The sequence below is a fragment of the Heliangelus exortis genome, chromosome 14 (genome assembly GCF_036169615.1).
Source record: "Heliangelus exortis chromosome 14, bHelExo1.hap1, whole genome shotgun sequence".
NCBI classification, from domain to species: Eukaryota; Metazoa; Chordata; class Aves; order Apodiformes; family Trochilidae; genus Heliangelus; species Heliangelus exortis.
This window is the reverse complement of record NC_092435.1, coordinates 9,731,371-9,756,597: the sequence shown is the minus strand read 5'-3', so window position 1 is coordinate 9,756,597 and position 25,227 is coordinate 9,731,371. Positions and strand designations below refer to the sequence as shown.

The 25,227-nt window shown below is 36.1% G+C and overlaps 1 long non-coding RNA gene across 1 annotated transcript in view; it reads right to left on the bottom strand.

Moving 5' to 3' along the window:
- Positions 1-321: 321 nt before the first annotated feature.
- Positions 322-25,227, bottom strand: part of LOC139802329 (uncharacterized) — a 44,803-nt gene continuing 19,897 nt past the window's right edge. Inside the window, exon 3 of the long non-coding RNA XR_011728564.1 lies at positions 322-449. This is a non-coding gene — a long non-coding RNA (uncharacterized lncRNA). The remainder of the gene's footprint in view (positions 450-25,227) is intronic.

Below are 25,227 nucleotides of genomic sequence, written 5' to 3'. Positions count from 1 at the left end.
TCTTGGACTGAACCTGCTGGGCTAACACAATCTTCTGACAGTACTCAGCATTACAACTAGTACTTTTTCAACTTAAGTGAAACATTCTTAAAGCACCATTATAAAACATATAGTAGTTTTTCAAAGAAGAAAGAGTTACACGTAAAACTCCAGGAAAATATTTCTTTCAGAAAAAAAATCATCATTTTCAAAAAGTAATAGTAAAATGAAACAGAATAAAAACTCTAAAGCAGGAGTCCACTCTCAAAAGCAATTCAAGCTCTCTGAATCCCTGAACAGGCTGCCAGACAAATTAACAGAAACACATCTGTCTTACCTGAACCAAGAGGTGGGATATAGCAGCTTCAGCTTACAGTCACAGTAATTCTGCCACATGGCTTTTGACCAAGGACTGGCTTCCATCCACCTGGCATGCAGCAGACAACTGTCTGCATCACTGCAGACAAACCCTAAGGATTAGAGGAAGGGGAAGGAAAAAAAAAACAAAAAACAAATCAGGCTGTGAAGGCTAACCAGCAGGTCTTTGATCTCTAATCTTGACCAAAACAAAAAGTTTAACATTTCAGACAGAGTACAACCCAGGGAGATCTAATTTTTATTGAATGACTTAAAATACTGAAAGAATCTTAGAAGCCTCATTCTAACTACAGATGTACTGATAATAACAAAAATTGCAACATGCTCCATGAAAAAAAGCAACTGAAAATTTATGGAAACTACACCAGAGGAGACTGCAGAACTGATCACAGAAGGATTTCAATGAATAGAAGAAATCAGTTTGTACAAAGAACTGAAGGCATCTTGTGTAACTCACTATTTTCTAAACAGAACTATTAACCAACTTTCTTTTGGACATCTTTACATTAAGATCAGAACCAGTGTTAACTTTATCAGACACATTATGAACTGGAGTAGAAAAGAAAAAACCCAAAAAAACAGAACACAAAACAAACAAACAAAAAAACCCCAAACCCTGGAACAATTCAATTAAATAAGGTCATGGCACCTTAAAGAAAATGTGATTATTGGATCAACCTGGAATTTCAGCAGGCCCAGCTGGATATAAGGCTTTCTGTATTGTTATTAAAACAAGCACTGCCACTTCCATCACAGCTAACAGGAGTTAACTCGTTAACTCTTTTTTCCTTCATGAATCACACTGCATTCCAGAAATGTCATGGGAATTTTAACCTTTCTGAAATCTTGAGGAAACTTCCTGAAAAATCCAGTATAAGTTAGGCAAACGAACTTTCAGATTTGTCAAGAAATCATGGTTCTTCCATTTCCTTCCTTGTTTTTAAGTCTCTGGCAGTTTCAGAAACCGAGATTTCCTGAAATGTTCAGCTCTGAAAGCAATTAGCTTTTTACTGCCCCTTCCAGAGAATCTGGTCATTTGTGAATTGAATTTTTCTAATTAACATTGATTTTTTTTTCTGATTAATATCTGTTTTATGGCTGCTGTGAAACAGTCAAATAATTTGGAACAGTAATACAATAACAACAACCCTGACAACGATTCTCTTCCATGAAGGAACTTTTTGTACCCCTACCATGTGGTAAGCATATTTTTTTCCCTGTTGTTCTGCATCAGAATTAATAACACAGAAAGTGTTTCTGTCAGGCAAAGCAATAACAGCAGAGTACCATTTTAGGTTTTGTTTATACAACACTACAGCTCAGGTAATGTAGAGTTAGCAATAGAAAATTAGAAGACTTGATATATTCCTGGAATCCTTTGTAGTATAGACACTACATCACAAAATCCATTATCAGGAAAGAACAGTTACTGCTTATCAATTCCTATGCATATTAAGTTATAAGCCCTCTTTCTCATGAGAGACTGTTGTTTACCAGACAGGAGTTACTTGTATATTGATGAATAAAATCTTTTGCCTTATAAAGGAACAAAACACAATTTATGAAACCCATACAACACATCTTTATAAACAATTTATCATACACAAGACAAAATAATGTAAAAAGGTTTATTTTAAAACAAATTAAAAGAAGTATTAAAATAGATTTTGTTTACAGGAGTTCTTTGAAAAAGTATTTAAGCATTTAGATGGAGAATCAAGATGAACTGCATACATTTGAAAATAGGCCCTGCTGTTTGGTGTTGTAAGAGTGAATCTGATTTTAGCTGATTTATTAATTACAGTTTGAAAACACTTGCTGCAAGCCAACCTCACACCAAGGAGAGTCTTGAGTCATGAAAGAATCTACTTTATGGACAATTAGTGCTCATGCTACAGCATGGACCGGTCAGAATCACAAAAACTAACTAACTAACTAACTAAATATCTTTGTAATCCTGCTTGCCTAATGTGTTCCTCCAGTAATACCAAAGCAAAACGACTGTTCCCCTTCAGCCCCCAAATTTTCTGTAATATTTGCTATGAACCACATTCTATGATGGTGCAGCTGTACCCAAGAACACAATTATGAGTTGAACACAATGAGGATATAGTTCCTGATTTCAATAAAAGGTAATACAGCTTTGTTGAAGAGTAACAAATTTGTTTTCCTCAACAGAAAAAAAAAAGACATTTAATCCTACATTTACCCCCATTATCTTTGGGAAAACGGAAAAGGAAAATTGACTGATTATTCACAGCACACCAGTGTTAAATTAAAAATACACTTGATAGCTACAAAAAGGTGTTTATGGTGTACCAGATTTATTTTTTTTTATTATTTATACCACTGTAACCACATTCCAGCCTTAACAAATCATTTCTACCTACAAACAACACCAGGCATATTTTCCCATAGGGAACAACACTTCAGAGTTAAACATGCAACCTCTAAAGTTGACAGATAGTATTTATACTTCAAATTGTTATCCTACAAGAAAAAGCATGGGTTTTCTTTCCTCTTCTACTGTCTGTTTAAAGAAAACAAAAATACATTACAATACCTGCTTTTGCAAAGAAGATTCCTGTTGCAATTCACCCCCTATTTAGCCTGTATCAAGGTCAGGAGTTACTTCCTTTACAGGTGTTACCAAACAGCAAAGGAAAAGCCAAACCAGCTGCATGGTGTTATGGTTCTGAGCTCTTGCCCTCATGAAGCCAATCAGTGGCAATCTTGGAAAGAGAGAAGGACTCAGACTCACAGATGACAGAAAATGTGCCAGCTAATTACAAACGTAGCTGGAATTTTGTAGGAATTATTTTCTGATAGTTAAACAGCAATTTCTGATATTTAAACGCTTAAATGCAAAGCTGGTGGAAGAGCAAAACAGTGCCTGAAGTGAGGAGTGAGGGAAGACCTGTGAGGAACAGTGCTGGGAACAGCAAGGCCAAGGAGGAAGGAGGGGGGAGAAGGTGCTGCCCCTGCTCAGAAGGGACCATCTGCTCCAGAAGGTTCTGGGACATTGGCAGCATCAGGGTGAACCCCTCTGCCTCAGCCCCCTTCTTCCTCACCCCCCTGGAAGGCAGGAGAGGCCAAGGAACAGGAGCCCTCCTGGTGTTCCAGCAATTGCATTACTCCCAGAGGGTTTCCTCCCCATCACCTTTTGTTGTTTTTTTTTTCTCTAAGACCAGACAAAAAATCGACAAAACTGAATGGAAATGAAGGAATTCTACACTGATATTAAATTAAAATTCAGAGTTTAAATATTCACAGAGAAATATCACATAGTCTATGTATGACTCACAGAAATTTCATGCAAATGTTCACTTTAATTCCAAGGCTCTATTCTTGCCCTGGCCCACAGTTCAAACTGAGTATTTCACAGGGAAACCTGTGCTCCAGTCCTGGAGCACTGTATGATTACCTTGGTAATAGTGCTGCCATATTTCCATTTCCTCTGCCTCACAAATGGGAGATATGACAGCCTAAAAGATAGAAAAAGGGCTGTTTTGAAACCTGAGGAAGTCTTTGGTTTAGAATTTGACAGAAGGTCCAAGGTTCATTTCATTTTGTTGGAATGGTTTGTCTGGTAAGAATATCCCTCACTCACAGAAAAAGACAAAGTCATAGAAGAAAATAGTTTCTCCTCTCCTCTCTAGCTTATCTCTTCACCCTCTGTGCAGCATATGGCAAGGTATGTTTGCTTTATGGCTGGGATACTTAATGAACTGTAATGACATCAAATTCATCTAACAGCAAGTGTCTGTCAGAAATTAGCTTCTGTATATCCTTAATAGCAGAGCTAATGTTTTCTCTGTGATTGTGGCAAAGTTGTTGAGCCAGTTGAATATGTCAGTCTGCTCCTAATCTTTCCTGACACTAAGCTTAGAAATTTAATGAGACAATACCCAATTTAACAACTGACAGCTCTGTTGCTTGCTCTCTCCTGTTACAATGAGAATTGTCTTTTTCTTAATCATTTTTGCTTAAAATGTCATGTGTTTAAGCCATTTTTTCTCCACCAAGTGCTGGGGAAGGTACAAGAGGATGCTCAGCACACTGAATTTAAAAGTTAACTAAGTGGGGCCGTGGGGTAGAGAAACAGAAAGATGTCTCACTGGAGAGGGGAAGAGTGTATTTATCTTCATTAAAATCATTGGTTTGAGAGGGAAAAAAACCCCAAAACCCCAAACCTCAGAGTAAACTGGAATTCTCCAGGGTATTAGTCCCTGTGTTCTGGAATGCTGGGAGTTTGTAACAGAGCAGTACAGACTGTTAGCCTTGTTTGGTTTAAAGCAGCTCTAGATCTTACTGGCTTGTGGTAATGTTGCTGTGGATAGCTTGCTGCTGAGTTTTCTCAGCTATCCCCCTAACACTAGAGTTCTAAGATTTAAAAAAAAACCAAAAAAATCTCTGTTTGTTTTCATCCAAAGGCTTATCTCAAACTACATTAAGCAGCCACTTCTTTCATTAATGTAGAAGTAACAGAAACAGAATTTATTGCTTCCCTGGAAAACTTTGCTGTTGTTTGTATATAGTTCATTAAAGCTCAGGAGGGTGTTTTCTCCAGTGTGATTTCAGATTTGAATTCATGTACAGCTCAACAGGTAGCTTGACTTAGTTAAGTTGAAAAGCTTTTGCTCCTTCTGTTGTTAGTCTAGGGTTTTTTGGGGGTTTTTTGGGTTTTTTTGTTTGTTGTTTTGTGCTGTTGTTTTTTTTTTTATTAACCTATTCAACTAAAATTTCTTTTTTTTTTTTTTTTTTCCTGCTCCATAGGTCTGTGGCTAGCAAGGAGGCAGTGAGACCCCACCAAGCAATAACTATGGTTGGTGTGCTCTGTCCTTGGGTGCCAGCACACCCTGCTGCTCCACAGCTCCTCTGCAAACCTCAAGCAGCACTGAGGCACTACAGGATCTGGGAGTCAGAAGTGCTGCTCAGAATATACCCAGTGTGCTGCTAAGTTTCTTGTTTCCCCAGCTTCCATAAGGTAGCTATTTGCAATAAAAAAATCTTTAAAACAGTTCAAGACCAGTATTATAAAGTGCTGATGTTTGACCTGTCAGGACCTGCCCATCACTGTTGTCCCCCACCACTTACTCTCCAGCAGTTATCCACAGCATTCATCAGTGTTGCAACACATCAGATAAGAAAAGCTTCACCAGAAACAAGATATAGCCCTTGAAGCAGAAAAACTCCCCCCCTACAAGCATGTATCTCTTTATCTTTACTTAAACCTAAGTCCTCTGCGGCACATCAGAATCCTGGGAGAAAAAAACAACTACTTTCTCATGTGTAAAACAAAACCCTTTAAATATCAACAGGTTGAGAAACAAAAAAAGATAGTAGTTTCATGTGTGCAGGTCTTTGATGAGAGCTTGAGTGAAATAATCACAAGAAGGAACTAAAAATTGATGTAGACACACAAATTTATCAATTTGTTGAAAACGAAAAATAAGCATTTATACAATCCCTAACTGCTAAGAAATCTCTCGTGCATTCATACAGATGGGAGAATGTATTGTCTTCAAGATTTCAACTGATATTTTTCTCTGTTGAATATCTCAGAAGTTATGTAAGCGGCCATAAATGTTTTTCAGCTATCTCAGATCTGTCTGAAACTCAAATCTTTGTGGACAATAAGAAATATGAAAAAGAATCAAGCATTTATCTTATAAAAGCCATGCCTACAGCTATGTTGAATAGTTAAACGAAAATGCAGATTTCTACAAATACAATAATTTTCCAGATCCTAGTGCACCCAGGGACTGCTAAATGTATTAAAGCTTCAGTCTGCAAAGCACTTAACTACATATAAAGCCACATATGAGCTAGTTTTCTAGTGTAAGTAGTTTAACTGAAATCATTACATGTATCTCCCATGACAGCTGTGGTGCAGCACAGAGAGATCAAAACTACCATAAATTAATTCATTTGGTAACTGGAAACAAACCAGCAGTGACAGCACAGAGCTCAGCACAGGTTAATTTTCTTTTCTGAGAACTGCAGTAATTTACTGCTAATAGTCTCTACTGAGTAGGATCTGCAGAACGGGGGCACCAGCTTCAAGTTCCAAGTAAGTACAACTCAACTGAACACGTATCCAATCTGGATTATTAGCTATATGCACAAATGACTGCAAAAAAACAGAATGCTAAATTTTAACTGAAGGTTTCAGAGCTTCTGAAAATGTCCAGTATTGATAGAATGTTATTTCTGAAGCACTGAACTATTCTGAAGCATCATTATCAACTTTGGAGAGCAGTGCAGTGTCGTTAATAATTCCAGAAAACACAGCAGGCAATATTGCCCAGGGAGGTTGTGGATGCCCCCTCCCTGGAAGTGTTCAAGGTCAGGCTGGATGAGGTCCTGTGCAACCTGTTCTAGCACGGAGGTGTCCTTGTCCATGCAGTGGGGTTGGATCTTGATGACCTTTAAGGTCCCTTAAGCCCAAACCATTCTGTGAATCTACATAGTTTTTCAGAAATAAACACTCTACAGCTAGATTACAAAAGTGTTGGAAACAAACAGCAGAACGGGATAAGAAAGATGAGAAGGGTTGGCAAGAGGAATAAATCTCTCCTGCAGATGATGAAATTGCAAGCAGATTACCAGCAAAGTAGGAAAGTTTCTCTCTCATTGGAGCTCAGGTTGCAAGGCAGAGCAGCTGCAGAACCATGACCCTCACTGGGACAGGGAGACAAGTGGACAGGTTCCCATTAGCACATCAGCTGGCCCAGAAAAACACCACTGAAGTCAGCATCCATCCTGGGCAGGACTGGACAGAGAGCTGTGTGCTTAGTGAGCAGTCAGGGCTGTCCTTGTCCAAACATTGATGGAATAAAGGAACCAAGCCTCAAACTAGAGTGATCAGAACTTTGTTTCAGAAGATGGCCTGATAGATCTTTCATTTGACTTTGCACTGGAAATTGAAAGCAACTCTGATGTTCCTTACTCTTTCTTGTAAAGCAGATTCCATAACTCTTGATATATTCTGTAGTAACACTGGGACTAACTCAGCTTTCTACAGTCAACTGTGATGCATTCTCAGCAATTTCTGAGACCACTGAGAAAGTTCCTATTTTTGAAGACTGTGAGCACTGGGAGTGCCACCTCATGAGGACTGGGACCCAGGGGCCATGGCTTCCACAAGGGGACAAGTCCACCACCCCCAGTGAGCCAAGACCATCCTGGGAGCCCCAGGCCAGTACTCATGCCTGAAGGAAAGGGACTGAGGAGACTCCTCAACTATGAAAAACAAATTGTGCTGTTTAATCCTAATTCTCCATGGGTCTCTGTCAAGAGAAAGCCAACTGTCTTATCTGCACTGGAGATGACAATTTTCTGGGGTTTTTTTTTTGTTGTTGTTTTGCTTTTTGATTTTTTTTTTAAATACAAGCAGTTTGTTAATTATTATTTTTGCATAGATAACTTTATTTGTGACTTGACTAGTAAAGCTCTAAGGAGCTGGACCATCTGGAGACCAAAGTTAAAATTGCATTCCAGAGTTAAAATGCTATGGGAATTCGTTCCAGATGGGTTGCATAAAATCAAACTGCTGCAGGAAACCCTGCCAGAAAACAGGTCATTTGACACACACAACTTTTGCAGTAAACGTTTATATAAATTATAATTTTCAAAACTGCACTTGAATTGCATAAAGAGCTTTCTAAAGCAGAAAAATGGGCTTGGTATTCCACTATCAGAAAATCAAAAATTAGAGAAAAGAGTTGGTGAGAAGAGGATCAATTTGGGTTAATTTTGCTGTCAAATCCTTTCTGCAAGGGATCTGAATGAAGATATTTTTTACTTCTACTATCTCCTTATTCATATTGCTTTTAAATATTTGTGAATTTATATTTACAGGAATGGGTCTGAACAGGTTGAAGTAAATAGATTTGCAGTAAAATATGTCCTGTGATTTTCTCTGTTATGCTACATCCTGTGAAAGCCAAATGATGTACTCTTTCACAGCCTTAACTCATTTTCATCTTTTTAAAGAAATGTTCTTTTATGGAACTGAGAGAGTACTCTGAAAATGAACATAGCACACCACTACAGCATATGGATAAGGAGTGCAAAAAGTGCCAGGCTGAGGGCCAGTGTTTCTCAGAACATGAGGAGAAAAGTTTTGTCCCTCCTTTAGCCCCTGAGGAGTTGACTTAATCATCAGATATGATGCTGAACATCTGCAGCTTCTGTGGGAGACTGGTGTTGGTTTACACTTCAATGAAGCTGGTAAAAGGTGATCTCAGGAAGTGGTCTAAAAAGACCTATAATTATAAGTTGTTTATAGTAATGATTTCCTCAGTAATTTGAATTACAAAAAGAAATATAAACAGAAATTGTCAAAGTCAGGAAAAGTAGCTTTTATTCAATATTTGTCATTGAGGGACACATTTTAGTTGTTTCCCAAGGTTCCAATATTTGTAAACATTTAATTAAAAAACTAGAAAAATATTTATTCCTTTTATTTAGTCATTACATCTGTCAGTAGGGAGGCAGACAATCAATCTCTAAGTTGCTAAGTAACTTATTTGTCTTCTAGCTGAAATGAGAAATAAATACACTGCATACTATGTAGGCACTGTGAGGAAATCATAAAAAAAACGTTTTATTGGGTTTGTGATGTTAACACGCAAAAAAGGGAAAGTTTCTCAGTTATTAACATCTTTATTAACAGACTGAGATATGTTGCATATAACCTCTGGGGAGGGTTTGCTTTGATTATAATAATATTAGGTCATGCAGTTAGAACTTGGTATAGAAAGTGTAAATATCTATTTAAATGACAGAAAATAAAACTGGGAGGGCCTCATCTGACAGTCTCTCTGTTGACCTTACTGGAAATCAGAACAGTCCTCAGTGCATCAAGTGAGTAGTTCCAAGCTAGTGTTAACAGGCTACCACAATGTCAGAAAATGTAATCAGATATTTTATAAAACATTAAAGTCTGTGCTTGAAGCCTGATTCAGTGGAAAAGTTTCGCCAGCTTTTTCTTCATGGCTTTGATATAGAAGTGGAGATGTCTACAGTATCTGCAAAACATAACTTCCATTATATTCCCAGGGGTTTTTATCTTCCTTTTCTTTTTGATTTGTATGGCATACTACCATAAATACTGTATAAAACTGATAGTACTAGATATTTTCTAAATGTCTGAAATGAACCTTATCAGAAGGGACAGAGGAAGAATCAGTTTCATTTCTAATACATTTAGCCTCCTTCAATTTACAGCAGACTTTAAAGTGTATCTATGATAAAAACATGTAGAGAACCCGTTAGTTCAGCACCAGTTCCATTTAAATTGAACTCGGGAGAGGTGCAGAGTACATACTCCTCAACTCTCAAGTCTGCATTCTGACTGAAGTAGAAGGTCACAGTTTCTCCATAGCCTTCTCTTGTTAAACCTCCTAATTGTCAAAATAAAGTAAAAAGTAGATGTAAAAGGACTAATTAGGCACTCACTGTAATGTAACCATACAACTGACAATGTCTTCATTGGTGCTAGGCTGCTACACTGACAGCATCTGCTTCCAACAAGAAATGGTGCCATATGTTAAGGGAAGATAATGACTTACAGAACAGTTCAGTATAACTCTTCTTTCCTGTCTCCACAAGCTATAATCCACACGAAGGAGTCAGAGAAATAAGACTCATCTGCAAGACTTCATTATAAATAACTCTTTTATAACATATGCTTTGCTGAAGCACACAAATCCCCTGGCTTCCCTGAGCAACTCAGTGAATGGGTGAGCTGTATATGACTTTCAGAAGCAATTTCTATGATTGCTAGCCTGTATCATAATCATACACCAGAACCACTGGGGCCTGAAACAATTTCCCATCTATTACCTCTGCACTGTAGCTATCCTACATCAGAGGGTGTCATAGTAATACACAGGATGCATGGGGTGAGGATGAGAATATGCTTAATCAACCTATTTTCATTTCCTGTGCAAAACGTTTAGTTTCAAATAATCAAGACAGAGCTAAAGGCAGGTTTGTTAATATCAGCTGAGCAGGTAAAGAATTTCTAAATCCACTCATGTCTATCTCATGGCCCTTTTCTGTCACACTTTTTCAGGCAAAGATTTTTTCCTTTGACCATTGGAGGAAACAATACCACTTTCTAGTTATACTTGACCATATTTACCCTACTTAATAGGCATTATTTTCATAGGAACTTTAGTCTTGCAAATCTTTGTATATAAGAATAGTGTTTTGTTCTATCACATTTTTTTTCCCTTTAAAATTGATGTATTTATTAAATAAGCCTTTGGCACAAAACCAAAGAGGAAAAATGTAAAATAATTAGTGAAAAAAAACAGTAAGTTATAAAAGCAGAAGCAAATGAGCCCTGCGTACAGAACTAAGGGTCATTTTAAGATCAGTACTTGGAATTTTTGCAAATAGCATTAGTATTAATGACAAAAACATACACTCAGCTCGAAGTATCTGACCCCACATCTCCATGCATTCGCTCTGTATGCAAACTGACTGACCATGCTGAACATTTCCCATCAGAAGCCTCATTTGTGCAATTAATTATCTTCAGAAACTCTGCTATTTATTTTTTTAAGTGGTCTGAAATACCATTTAATAATATTTCTCCTTGATTCAAAAAATAGTGAGAATGCATTAGCTTTAGCTTTATTAGTTGATTTGATACAATATGTGAGCTTTGGTTTTATCCTTTAAGTACTGTTTTCCATTTGTTTGATTCCTCTTTGTATCTGCACTTGAAAACTTTGAACTTCCACACAATAGGCTCCCAGAAACTGAAAGCACATCCAGCCAATCAAACCATAACTAAAGATTCATAGATTCTCTGGGACACTCCTTCACATAATTTCTACCAGAAATCAAAGCCTTACAACTAAATACCTTTTAAAGAGAGGAAATCAGAGAAGCAGGAACTGAACCCTGTCACATCAGACAAATGCAAGCTAAGAAATGTCTGTAATCATTCTATATATGTTTCTTTTTCTTTCCTTCTTCCCCTTTTTGCTTTACCCCTCCTTTGTTTCTCTTTCAGAATGCTTCATGTGTATGTTTGACTGCTTTGCTCTCCAGCTCCACGATGGCACAAACATTGTATATTCAGATTTGGGTCTAAATCTGAATATATCTCTATGGCTTGGACCCCTGCTGCTGAAAGCTGTTTGCACTCAGATCAAACTGAGATCCCCAGAAATGGAAGTATTTATGTTGAAAAAGATCTGAATGAAATATTTATAAAGCTTTTGTTACAAATTAGAAAAATTATGATAGAAATATGATTATACTACATAAATCAGATAATATCTACACAATCTGTACTTCTTTAAAGAAACCCCAAATTATTTTGTTTCTGAAGTACACATGAAAAGAATTTCAATTACATTGTATTTTCAGGCTTTATTGTTAAGGGATACAAGAAGAGCTTTTCCCTGGTTGTAGTATTTTCTTTATGAAAGCATTACTTCAGACAAAGTAAACTTGACTCATTTAAAGTCCCTACAAGGGACAGATACATTTTGAATGATATTTTGAATGTTTTTGATTACCTAGAGGAATGATATCCCAGTTTATGAGATCCCAGTGTGGCTTTATTTTCTGGACAACTCAGTTACTCTCTCGTCCACTGACCTTATTATGATGTTGTTTTTCCCTTCTCTTCACTTACACAGCTCTGTGAGAAAACTCTATATAAATTTGATACAAATACTTTTCACACACAATATCTGCAACTTTAGTCAACTTCATAAGGCATAAAAATAACTTTCTTTCCCCTTATGCCTTAGTTCTTACTTTTTTACAATAATACTCATGTGCTATGCTTACAAAAAAACAAACAAAAAAAAGCCCTCACCAACATTAAACTCCACTATATCCACACCAAATATAGGATTAACTTTTTCTTTTGTGGATAGGCTTGTGTTTTTCCTTATACTGTATCAATTTAAATTATGATGGCCAAGGAAAAAATTGCTTCTCTTACATCGTCCACACAACCAGATTCAAGATGTTGTAAAGTGTGCCTCTCTTTGGGTCAGGAAGCTTTGAGTTATTTCAGATAGGTGATCTGTTTCTTTCCATAGCTTTTTCATGTTAAAATGAGCAAAAGCATTTTGTAAGTCTGAAAGAATTATAGATGGTAATGTCTGCAAGTAGAGAGTTGCTAAGTTAAAGACATCCATAGTATGAGTTGGTTACATTTAAGATACTGCTCTTGTATCAGGGTAAAATTTGGCCTAATGTGCTACCTTGGTTTAAATTACAAAGAAGTCAACTGTAACACCTCTTTCTTATTTGCCTATTAGTATATTTAGACAGCATGTGATGATTTAGGCCAACACTAAATTAACACTTCATACACAAGAAGGAATTATAACATAAAACTTGCCTGTGACTATGTGCCAGAGCTACCATGCATTTTAAGTTGGTTTTGAATTCTTCCAATTTATGTATCTGTTAGTGCTGGTAGCTGTATCTATAGTCCTCTTCTAAGCCAACATTTTCTCTAGAGAAGATTCCATGTGTTTTAGGCTAAAGCTAGACATTCTGAATTTCAGGTTATTTTCTGAAGTTGAGGTTAATTATAACTCAGTCAACAGACCACTGCAGCTACAATAGAGATAACTACATCCATTATGTTTAATTTCTGGTCTTCATAAACCATATGAAATTACTGAAACCTCCATGGATTTTGGTGTTGTGTGGCTTTCAAGCTGTACAGCTCAAGTCTTATAGGGACCACTGCTCATCCTGGCAGTCTTCTGGCCAGGATGATTACAAGAATCTACATTTTTTAAACCGGCTTACAATGCAGTTATGTGGATATCATAAATGCTTCTCTTCTGGTCAGACTTCTTGCAGAAAAACATGACTCTAGAAAATAGCACTTTATGTATGATTAGAATCCTGCTGCCATCCATTTACTTAGAATGTGATCCTGCTACCATTGTTCAGATAGACAGAGCACTTCTGGGCAGACATTTAAATAATTTCTGTTTCTCTCTTTTTGGCAGAAGCCAATGCAACCTCACAAGGTTTTTTTCAGAACTTTGGAACCTGCAGCCCTTGCTCACTCCTTGGACAGAACTGATGTGCAGGGTATGATGAACAGGGTGGGAATGAAACTGCTAAAAACAGAAGGGAGAAATACACAGATTTCTCTAGAAAATAAAAAGCCAGGTATGTTTTTCTGTGATCCCAGACACATCTGAAAACAAAGCTAAGTACAGGCTGTAGTCTTTTACAGCTAAGAGGTCAACACCTGAATTTCCAGATTGTCTCAATGAGATAGCCTTCTCCATAACCTTTTCTTGGTGGCTTTACCACTAGAAGAGGGACCTTACCCTTCACAAAAACCTTCACAATAATAAGATGCAGCAGGGCTGAATTCAAGTTACAGTACTGGACCTATGGTGAATACATTAGTATTTTCAGCAGGTCCTTCACATGTGAGGAGGAAAATTACAACTACCACAAGGCACTGACAGCCTAAATTAGACAGACAATGCAGCTGAAAAATTTAATGTCTTAGGTAAACCAAGGGAGGTCAAAACTCAGCACAGTGAGGATAAGTTATCTTACTTGGCTGGGAGACTTCATGGAAGAAATAGGTTTATTTATGGGCTGCCTCCTCTAATTCTAAGTTCTCAGAGCTTATGAATGATTATTTATCAGCTAGCAGCCTGCAGGGATTTGGTAAAATAGCTGCAGCATAAAAATGAAAAATAATTGAAATAAATAAAGTACTACCTAGCACTATCCTTGTTTATTCTTTGCATCTGATATTAAAATTCTGATGTCTTATGCTTGTAATATATAATAAGAAAGGAAAATGTCATAAAATCAATACCTTCTAACAGCAGAGGAAAATGTCACAAATTATCCCATTCTCATTATAGTTTTCAGACAGTAATTTCACAACCCTCCAAGGGATTAGGAAAGCTGAGTATATTTTTGCTCTACCCTCAGATGTCAGTTTTATTGTACATGATCTAGGCAGTGAAGGTTCCCTGCTTCGGAAAAAGTTAGAAATCAATTGTTTTGCTTAGGAGATTCTTTTGCAAGGCTGTTAGCAGCTGTTCTGAGTGTGAAACTACCAAATTCCGTGACCCTGCTTAAATTACTTGGAAATACAAAATTACACTCTAACCCCTTATGGGCAGAAGTATGCCATATGCACATACAGAATGTAGAGCTCTATTGCTAATGAATAAAATTTCCACATTGTAAAGAAAAGATATGAATTAATTATACATAGCAGATCTTATAACTCTTCAATAGTTTCCCAGAAGCGCTGTTTAATTTTTTTATTAATTTTTTTTTTTTTTTTTTTTTTTTTTTTCCCCTATACTAGTGATTAGATTTTGATTGACTCCCTAGACAAGAATGAGTCTGGAAGAACCAGTGTGTCACATTCCCAAGGATGGCATTTCCAACTCTAGAATTGCTGCTGTGGATGCTCCAGTGAGGCTAAAGTGAAGCTCAGACCTGTGGTGTCACCTATGCATATATTTCACCAAGTTCATTCACTTTGTTACTACTGATCCTAATCCTCTGCTCAGCCATGCTGCATACATGTTAGCTCGGGTTCAAACTGCTTTGGAGAAAATCAGCCACAAAATACAGTGAATTCCAGAGTCTGTAGTCACAGACAACATAAAAGGCCAAGCCCACCTGCATCACTTGGCTTGACAACAAAAACTTACTTCTTGTAGTACATAATAAAACCAGACGCAACCACTCATTTCACATGAGCCAGAACCCCAGGACATTTTATATCACATTTAGAAATCTTAGGAAAGACATTTGGTGGAAGACTAAGAGATGCTATGGTACACTGTGCACATCAATGATTCTTTCACCCAGAAAGTTGAATCATACCAATTGCAACATAATCAAACCAAAAAGCACCTAAGAACCCACCATTATCATCATCATCACCACCAACAACAAAACCAACCAAAAAACCACAACCTTTGTGTATAGTTCTACTTATGGCTCTACAAAAAAATATAAACTATCATTGCAGTGATTGGGAAAAGGATAATGCCTTTTGGCTAAGCCCTAAGGAGAATGAGATATGAGTTAAATTTTGAAATGTCTCCAGTTTTCACACATAGTGCAAAGCAGGTATTTTTGCCCAATAAAAATACTGTCCCAGGCTTCCTTGACAAAATATGAACTATTGTGAACCAGATAGACATAAAAGAGTAGCTCACATAAATATAAAAAAGCTTTGATTTTTAGCAGTACCTCATTTCCAACAAAATTTTACCTAGAGAATTTAGTACTTACTCAACTGTAAGACTCCAGAATATCAGATGGTTGGACAGCATTAAAATCTTCTAGATGGGAGTGATGTGTCTCTGTAAGGGAAAGGTTCAATGGGTTACTACAGAGATAATTCATACAGTCCAACTGAGTCTTCTAAACAGCTCTGAAGTTCAATGAAGCCCATTATTTATTTGAAAAGCCCAGTTTCCAAACAAGCAATTTTTAATAACATATACATTTGATGATATAAAATATTGTATTTAACATGCTCTTTTTTTAGTACAGAATATTGAAAGGCCAAATTCTAATCTTTGTCCACCCACTCTGAGACAGTGAGATAAAAAAGATAAACATAACAAGTATCCTGGACTTTGGCTGTAAGAATAAACATTGAAAGAGCTGAAAGATCTAACCCACAGCCCCTTCCTCCCAAAATAAGCTCTGCTGAAAATGCTTCAGGAGTCCTGGATTTTTTTTAAGATTATTTTCATGTTGTTCTTTAATCTCAGGGTTTCGGTTGGATGTTGTGGGTTTTTTTTCTCAGATGCTTGGCAGCACATCAACTCCAGAAATTGTATCATTTCTGTGACCTTTAGATTCTAAACTAAGTAAAGTTTGGATTTCCTAGTTTTCTCATTTCTCTGTATTAGTTTTTTTCCCTTCTTCTGATTGTATTAGTGCTATTAGAGTTTTCCTTTCACACTATAACCCCAGGATTTATCAAATTAAATGTGGTTTGGGGGTTGGGGATTTGAGTTCTGAATCTTGTTGTCACCCTGAAAGTATTCCCATAAAATGTTGGGTTATTAATCTTTAACAATCGCCAAAATCTTAATGATGTCAAGTGGTTAATGAACAAAAAGGTTCAGCACAGCATTTGAAGAGATGCACACAGTAACAGTAAACATTATGTCCTCAAAGAAGAAAGGTTTGATGTCTCAATTATAACCCAAAGGTACTTGGGATATGTTTATGTCTTGGTTTTATTTGAACTTGCTTTTGAACATAATGTAAAAAACAATAAAATATAATAAAAAACATAATTAATCTGCTTTTTTCAACCTGACACCTGTAGAACATGATCTGATTGGCTGTGCACTGACCTTGAATTTTAGGAAGGCCAACTGCCAGATACAGAAATCTTTAATTTCATTCACTTATTAAATTAAACAAATTTTAACAAAAATAATTATGGATGAATCACCGTATGTTCTTGAAGACATGGAGACTGAGGAGATTTTTAAATAATCAAGAGTTCAAAAGTGTTCTTTTGATCAAGAATGTTTTCAACATCTCAGTTTAAGCTGCATTTACAATTCAGTTGAACATGAAGTTTTGTGCAGCACAAAAACCCAGGTGAAGATATGACTGATCCTGGGAGCTGCATGCTGCCTGCCAACAGATACAAGTAGTAACTTCAGATATTTAACTTTGAAGTTATTTAGAAGTCAGTAGATGAAAAAAAATATTAAAGTGACCAAGGTAAATCTGCAAGCAAAACGTAAGGGACTTTAGGAAAAAATGTTTTTCAAAAAATCTTTACGTTGGCCATGTTTCCATACTGTGTCCTGAATTCAATATAAGGCAAGTTTTGGAATTGTTCAAAGTGATTGAGTGATTCAAGATGGAAAGAAGATGAACAACAGAATCTACTGCTTGAGATAAAATCTTGGTAGGAAGTACAACCAAAAAGTTATGGGCACTCATCTATTCTCTGTTTAAGAGGCTACAGTCTAAAATTTAATGAAATTATAAACTGAAACTTAGATAATGAGAAATTGAAGTTTCCTTCAGAACTAGACTTTTGAAATAGTTATATAGACAGACATTCAGAAATTCCAGAATTGCCTTCTGCCTTTACTATTACCAACATAAATTGTTCTTTCTTTAGTACTTATTCATATCTTAAATTGTACCAGTTCCTGGGATCATACCAATCATAAGGCACTCAATTCTTTTGGGACTGTGAGAGGTCCCTATTCTGAACTTTTAAAACTTCCTTTTTTCAATCCAAAGGTGATTTAATTGATCATCTAAGATCATCAAATTTCCTGATGCCAGTCACAGTGCTCTTTCGAAAGACTACTAAATAGGTAATTTCCTTTATGTTACATTTTGTATTACTATTATGTTGTAAGGAAAACTTAAAATCAGAACCCACATGCATCCCTTATTGGAATAATTTTTGATCACAGACTGCTTCTGCACTTTATTTTCTGGGACTGTTTCCATTCTTATTCTAAGATATTTCATTTTATACCTCATGAGAAATCTGTGTATGAAGCAAGATGCGTATGAAACTTCCCAAGGAAAAAAGTCTTAAAGACCTTTTTGTAAGGCAGTGCCTAACAGAGCCACGTGCACTACTCAGTGCTGAACTTTGGAGGAACTGATTTGCTTTGCTTTATACAACCCCCTGTGGTTTGGGAAGACTCAGCTTTTACAGACTTAGTTTGCACACCCTTTGTTTCTTTGAAGTAATCTCTAAGATTGCCCATTGATCTCCTGCTTTTTGTTATGATCACTAGAAGTTGTCTAGAGTGCATTGCAAGTCATATTGCTGACTGCTTTCTGCATGAAACAAAACTGCAGTGAGCTTGACTGTGAAAAAGAGAATAGGTGATAAAGAGAATATTATGTTGCATTAGACAGTAAGAAGATATGTCAGCTTCAAAGATTAAACCAAGATCATTATGTGAGCTTCTTTTGTTAAATAAATGATGTTTAGAAGAACGGAAATGGAAAACAGAATTGAAAAGTAGGCACCATAAATATACAATAATTTGTTGCAAAAATATATTATACAAATCTGTCTATTATTTATTTCTATAAAAGCTCAAACTAGGTAAATGTGGTATTATGGAAAAATAAATTGCACCTTCCAGATTAAGTGCTTTGTGCAGATTAATAGCCTTAGCCACAGCTTCTTTGATCTCCCTTTATCCTGACTAGCAATATCTTTGGCTTTTTTTTCTCAGAAGCTAGAAAACTTCAGCTAAACCAACTGTCTATCCTGTACGGGGTTTTGCTTTTTTTAAGAAAAGGAAAAAGTGCTTATGCAGAGCTTCTATGACTGTTGCAGAAGGATCACAATGTTGGAAACAATTTTTATTTTTCTATTTTAAAGGCCAGCTGACATTCTATTAGACTTTTTAAAGTTTGGCTTTACTATCCAGACTGCTGCTTCCTATTCTGTCTTTGCATCAAAAGTTTTTTTTCTTTCTGTTTGATCATTTGCTCCAATGGAAATGACAACTGGGTCCTTAACACCTCCCAGTTTTCTCATGGGCCAAGGTTTCTCTTTTCCGGATGAAGCATCCTAGGTATGTCCAAATTCCATTTTCTGGCAATAAATAACTTAAGACCTGACTGTTGGGAAGTCTCTGAATATAGTAAATAATTAGACTCTATGTTTTGATATATTAAACCAAAATAGGTTTCAGTTAATACTTACCAAGGAATCACTTCACAATTACAAAGTATGCTATTACCACTTATTTGGTTGTCATGCTAGCTAGCAAGACAGAGCTAACAAAAATAAACTTTCCTAAGGCCTATTGTACATGAAGTCACCACTTGGAGTTCATTTTGAACAGCACTTGTTTTTCTATTGATAAATTCTTCAACAAATCAGGACAATCAAATGGCAGCAGTGAGCTTGGGACTTATGTGGAAGAGAGATGAGGACAAATAAATGCAGAATCCCTTTTTTACCCATCTGGGCTGTGCCAACAGCACTTCTTGTCAGCACAATGCTGCTTCAGCCACATTAACGTGAGCACAGACCAAAGTTTTCCAGTTCTACAGCTAATGCAGTCAGTGGTAGCTTTGGGATCCCTGAACTTCATACAGAAATATTAGCCAAGAGCTTTGCCCTCTACAGAGACACTGAAATTTTTCTGAACTGGAACAAAGCAGTTGCCACAAAACCTAAGAGCAGTTCAAAATAGGAATAAGAAAAAAAAAAATCTGTGATTTCAGACAGAAAATCCTAAATGTTACTCAACATGCCAGAAAGAGAAAAAAAAAATTCAGAAAGAATAAGATTTATTCATTGCTGGCACAACTTATTAATTACGCTTTGAAGCTCATACCTGTGGGAATTATAACAATTCCTTAGAAATGACAAAGAAATACAAAACTGGTGTTTAAAATTCCAACTGTAATCAGAGCTCCAGGATACTAAGGATGGAGCTGTGCAAATTACAGTGTGGGTAAAGAGAAGGTAGGAATACAATCCACTTAACCATACTGACAGCAACACATCTTTTTTTCTGCTGAGCCTTGTATGAGCTAGAAGGCTAAGAGTCTCCCCAATTATTTTTTCCTTCTATTACATTTCTTTCTCTGACAGAAGGTCCTGAGCTATCATTCCAGCTGATCGACTGCTTGATGTTCTGCATCAGAACTTGTAGCAGCCATTTAGCATTATGGAGGCTCTCAAAAAACTTTGGTCAATCAATGTAAAATAAGACCAAATATTAATTACTGCATTTATCCTGCCTAAAATGTACAAAGTTCAGGGGGGGAAAAGGGCTGTATTTCACTGGTATTACGGATGTGTTGTTTGAGACTTCTCAAAGACTAATGTGGTGATTTTAAAAGCAGTCTGAATTCTTGTACACAATGCCACATCATTTTAAATGTCTCAGCTTTATCTTTTTGGAAAATGGATTCACCTAAAACACAGGCCTTAAAATGTGCCCTCAATCACTTCAAAATTATTTTTAAAAGCATCTTGAAAAGGAGGTGATAGCAGAGCAGATTGCATGTTAGAATAAAACCAAACCAAACCCCAGCAGTACAACAAAAATCAAACAGGAATGCACAAGCCTGTAAGACAGATAAGGTTCAGTAGAGCACAGCTTCATCTAAAGAAGAATATGTTTACCCTGACAGTCTCTCTCTTCCCTTGCTATTTTTCCATCTTTCTTCTATTTTTCTATTATTTTGGAAACTCTATCCTCCCCAGTCCTGTCAGAGAAAATCATCCAAATATCAAAGCTGTATTTCAATGCCAGTATAGTGTTGTCTTGCTCTATTTGCTACCAATCCATATGACAGCTTGTTTGTGTTTCATCATTATTAAAAATGTACTAAAACTTTCAAACAAATTTTTAATTAGGAGAATGGATTGTTGCTAAAATTAGGTATAATAATATTTCTTTGTACTTGGTAGTCAAACATCTCTAATACTCAGCACCATTGTGCACAGAGGTTGACAACTGGAAAAAGAGGATCACTTCTTCTTAACTTCGTGCTAATTATGTTCGGTTTAATGCCATCTAACTTCTGGGAGCACTTTTGTTTCCTATTTGGAGACAGATATGGGTAATTAGTATTATAATTTTAGCCTGCTTTCTTTTCCATATTTGCTAAATATTCCAGGAAGAAAAAAAAAAAAAAAAAAAAAAAAAAAATAGTGTTATTTAAGCCCGGGAGATTTCTGTTAGGTAGTAAAATCCTAAGTATTGTACTGACTTATTCAGAACTTAGTACCTGCTGGACATGGCTGAATGCAACCAAAGGTTAAGGGGACAGACTGAATGTAAACCACTCACAAAATGCAATGGACTGTGTAGCAGAAAGAGAGCATTGTTTGGTTTTTTTTTTTCCTTTTTCAGATTCAAGATATGTAAGGGCAAGAAATGTAAATTTCTCTTGAGCTGAAGAAAAGACTGGAAGCTGGAACAATACCGTGTGCTGGATTAACACCTTAATACCACCCACTGCAGCATTCCCTCTGAGCTTGCTACCCCTGAACACATAACAGCTGTAATACTGAAAAATCCACAATATGTAACAAAGGCAACAGAACTTCATTTGAAACATTTATCTACTTGTGCCAGGAATTTAACAAAGTTGAAATGGACTGATAGTTTATGAAGTGTATTTCTTTCTGCTTCTGAAATATTCATAGAAATTATGACAATTTTAAAAGAATTCAGTCTTACACAAAATTATTCAACAAATATATGTTAGGCTTATTCTGCTCTGTGGGCTTGACTGAGTAGATAATACAGGTTGTAAAAGAACCAAGATGAATTAGTTGCTCCTTCCGCAACTCCCCATGTGAAGAAAAAACCCCACAAAAGCATAAAGAAGATTAAAGCATTTAAAGTGTGACTCAGTTTGCTTTCGGGTATTTTAATTGTAATCCTTAAAACCATGCTTGGCAGCACCCTTAGCTCCTGAGACATCTCAAGGTCAGAAGTCATTTTCATAGGAAACTCCTGCTCTGCTCCTGCAGAGACCTAAAAATCATCTCTGTGTGGTAAGCACTTAGCTTCCCAGTTAATGCTATCAAATCCTTTCAAGATACAGTCAGCTTGGAACTGTTGTCCCTACCCTACTGAAAGGCCAAATGGCAATGTGCAAAGTAGTGCTACATTGCTGGGGGTCCAACTGTTGAAACGAGTGACTGTCTTCCAAGCTGGAGTTTGAACTCAATCTCAGTTCTCACCTCTTGTCTGGCAGAAATCAAACTTGCATCTTTCAAAATAAAATAAAATAAAATAAAAAAAAAATAAAAAAAAATCCAGTTTATTCATTAGGCTCATGAAAGTGAAAGATTTGCTCATTCTACCTGGTTTCTCACACAAAGAATTTCTTCCTGAGTTGAGAAATGCTTTGGCATCCAAAGAAAAGCAAGCAAAATACTGTTACCATTAATAATGTGTACAGAAACTGCAGAGATGATAAAGGCAGCTGATGAGTGTTCTTACTGCAGTCTGAGGAGGGAAGCAGAAAGGGAATAGACTGTGCTAAGATGTAGTCTAAGATGATCTGTTCCACGCACAACATGGAAAATACTGAAAAGACTCAAAACCCAATTCAATGTATTCTGTACACATTTCAAGGGAAAGGAAAACTTGCTGTGCAGGCAGAAATTAGAAACACACCCTTAAGAGAAACCCATAAGAGGCTACTGAAATACAGAATTCCATTAACTAGGATACACAGTTAAGTCTTGCCCTTGAAAATTCATAGCAGACTTGTACAAGGAGTTGTTAGTTTATTAAAAATCAGTCCACAGTCTAGTAGAAAGAAAAATCATTAAGTAAACTGAGTTTCTGTGCTCTTCAAAAACCAAAGAAAAGAAAATCACTGTTCATAAACAATTCAGCAAGAGCAGAATATTTTCCTGGTGCATCAAGTTCCCAACCAACACCACACTCCATGACTTTTTTAACAGCCCTCAATTCTGGTGTTTGCCTAAACAAGAAAATAGATAAGATCTATGTATATATCTCAGAAGTTAAATCCTGTTATCATTTTTTTTAAGGTCACACACTGAACATAGAAAATTGAAAACCCTGTAGAGGGAAAGCACTGTTGCAAGTGTGCTGATCCTCTACAGGTTTTGGATTTTTTTTTTTCTTTTCTGAATTTATTTGACTTTCTCCTAATACTTTATTCTTGAACATACCACCTTTTTCTTTAGAATTCTTAATGTTTGAACTGCTTGATGTTTGATAAACCAAACTTAGATCTGTTTCATCTGATATTCAAACTCAATAAAGCATTGGGCTCTGAGCCATGTTATGCCTATGATAAATAAAATCTTAATTTCTAAAATTAGAAGACATTTAAGATTATAATTTTCTCCAATTTCACTAAAAGCCAAGGAATATTTTAGACTTCTTTTCTCCAATTTCACTGTTTCAAAGTTTTTTTTTTCCTTCCCTACTTCAATAATTAATCTCTGCTGTGATAGGACTTCAGTTTTCCACAAAATGAGTTTGCTAGATATATTTTGCAAAACTATTGAACTTTATCAGATCTACTCACTGATTATAAATGAGTGTCTTTCACTTACAATCAAGGCAGAACCATGGATTTTCCCAAAATAGTAATGGTTGTTTGGGTATTTTTGTTAGTCATATTTCAGTCCTAGTTTTTGAACCAACAAAGATAAAGTTATGGCTTTAATATATTTGCACATGTATTAGTTACCAAAGACATAAGAACACAGAGTTTGTAAAGCAAAACACATTAGGCAAATAAACATCAAAATTTAACACCTTTTAACTTCCAATGGAGTGTTTGCTTTTCCTTTTACTTCTAGAAATGTCAAATAATTTCTATAAGATGTCATGTAATATTTTCAACTTGGGAAAGGGCCTGGTGAGTAATCATCTAAAATCTAAAGAGACTGTAGGCAACTGAGCAGAGTCTGTATCCCTTTCAACCAATAATGAAAAGCTACTAAACATAATTGAATGTCCATTTCTTGCCCCTCTCCATACATCTGTATAAGGAGTTGGAACAAACAAAAAAGTCATTTATAATGGATGATATGAAGTTATGATCAATAGTCATGTAAAATTTAGCATCTGATTTAAAACATTTGATACAATGCAAAAAAGGTGAATAATACATGAAGTTCTTCCTCCACGAGTGCTACTTCACACCATTTAAGATGTAAAGTGTGTTCATCTAAAACATAACCCACAACTACTGCAAAATACTGGAGCCTTAAGAAGTTCACATGAAATTAGAAACCAGCCACACCAGACCCACAGATAAAAGGAGTAAGAATCCCACACCCTACCACCTTCCAGAAGGAAAACTCTTCATGCTCTTCAATAAGAGAGCTTTGACAGGAGTGGTTTTAAATATATAACATAAGGACAGGCAATACTGAGCACATTGGGCATGGTATCCTGCAGGTATTGAAATTATTAATGAGCTGCAGGATTGAGTATTTTATCTAATTAATTATAATTCATCAAGTTTGCATGACTCGAGCAAAAGGCAATCAATAGGTAGATGGATACAGTTGTTTATTGCTTTGAGGTGCTGATTGTTGGCTTTGCTCATCCTTCACAACATTCATCTTACACAATCTTGGGCAACTAACCATTAGATGTCTATTTTTAGGTTTTTTCTCTGTGGTTATTGAAGAGACATAAACATCTCTAGAAGCTACTTTTTCTCTCTGCATTACATTTTTAATTTAATATAATTTGGGATGACTTTCTCTTCTGGAGATTTTTCATATCTCTGCATTAGATATTGAGAAGAAGCTTAGAAAACTTTATCAAACTAGAGTTTAGATGGGTTTGTATCAGGTGAGGTAATACAGCTCCTGGAGAGTGTGGGAGATGTAGTCTGCAAGAAACTGGATTTGTGGGGCTAACTTAAACACAACCTTTTGTAACATTTGAATATTAAACTGTATTCTGTGTCAATCCCACCCTATTCATACAATGTTTGTTATATTATTTCAGTCTGGTTTTGTTATGGTTTTTTTTTGTTTGTTTTTGGGTTTTTTTGGGTTTTTTTGTTTTTTCTACAGTCCTTTATAAATAAGAATCATTTAAATACGGAGGAAGTAAAAATCAAACAAATGATACAATTACTAAGGAACCTATTCTCATCAGACATCTCATCAGACTGAGATAGCTACTCAGTCACAGAGACTGTGTCAGAAAAAATAACCTGTAAATGGTTTTCAGGTTTGACAGAGTAAGTCCATTTTATCCTTTCAATATAATGCTATTTCTTCCAATAATGATAGCTGTGACAATTTTTATCTTCCATTCTGTTATTGAATGAGGATTAAGATATTTCTAATGTCATAGAAGTACTCTTTGG